We start from the raw sequence: 1,264 nt of genomic DNA, 5'->3' as shown, positions 1-1,264 counted from the left end.
GCAGGGCAGGTAGTTAAGCAGAAGGGGGAAATCAACAACGGGAAAGTAATGCAATGACAAAAGTAAGTCAATACTTCAGTAATAATGCTCATTGTTTATAGTCTCATTTTCCCAGACAAAAGACACAGTTTGGCAGAATGGATCAAGAAACAAAACTCAATGATGTGCAGTATACAAGAAACATTTAATCCAAAAATATATTCACAAATTAAAAATAAAAGGATAGAAAACAATATTCCATGCAACAGTAACCTGAAAAACAGCAAGTGTTCTATCCTAATTTCAGACAAAGTGGATTTCAAGCCAAAACTGATCAGAAGAGGCAAAGAAGGACACTATGTATTGGTTAAGGAAAAAATTCAACAATGCATGATAACAATTATAAACATATATGTACCAAATACCAATATGCACAACTTCATAAAACAAACATAATGACATAAAAACACCAAAACATTTTAATGGAGGACCTCAGTACCCCATTGTCACAAGTAGATCAACTAGACAAAGAAGTCAACAAATACCAGACTTGAACCAAACTTTTGAACAAATACATAATAGGTATTTACAAAATGTTCCACCCAATAACAACAGAATACACATTCTCAACAGCACATGGGACTTTCTCCAAAGCAGATCACATGTTAGCCCATAAAATATGTGTAAGTCAATGCAAAAGAATCAAATTTATTCCATGCATATTATCAGATCATTGTACAATGAAACTAGAATTCAGTGGCAAAAGAAACCACAGAAATTAGGCAAACACGTAAATTAAATAGTATCCTCTTGAATAATCATGAGTTATAGAAGAAATCAAGGAAGAAAATAGACATCCAGTGATAATGTAGTAGAATCCAATAATAATGCCATACAAGACATTGGAACCTGTGGGACACATTGAAAGCAGCCCTAAGAGACATTTATAGCCATAAATGCTCACTTTAGGAACCCAGAACAAACCCAAATAAATAAGCTAATAATGTAGCTCAAGGTCCTAGAAAAACAAGAACAATCTAGAAGGAAGAAAATTTTACTACAAGAAAGGAAATTATAATGATAGAGCAGAAATTAGTGAAATTGAGAATAAGAAAAGACAAAGAGCCAATGAATTGAAGATCTCATTCTCTGAAAGAATAAGCAAATTAGACATATTACAAAAAAGGGTGAAAAAGACCCAAATCCATGCAATTAGAAGTGAAAAGGGTAAAATCACAATAGACTCCGACAAAATTATCAGTAACTATGGTGAGAATCTATACTC

The sequence above is a fragment of the Fukomys damarensis genome, unplaced genomic scaffold (genome assembly GCF_012274545.1).
Source record: "Fukomys damarensis isolate Sample0158 unplaced genomic scaffold, DMR_v1.0_HiC HiC_scaffold_38, whole genome shotgun sequence".
In the NCBI taxonomy this organism is placed as follows: Eukaryota; Metazoa; Chordata; class Mammalia; order Rodentia; family Bathyergidae; genus Fukomys; species Fukomys damarensis.
This window is presented reverse-complemented; position numbering follows the sequence as displayed.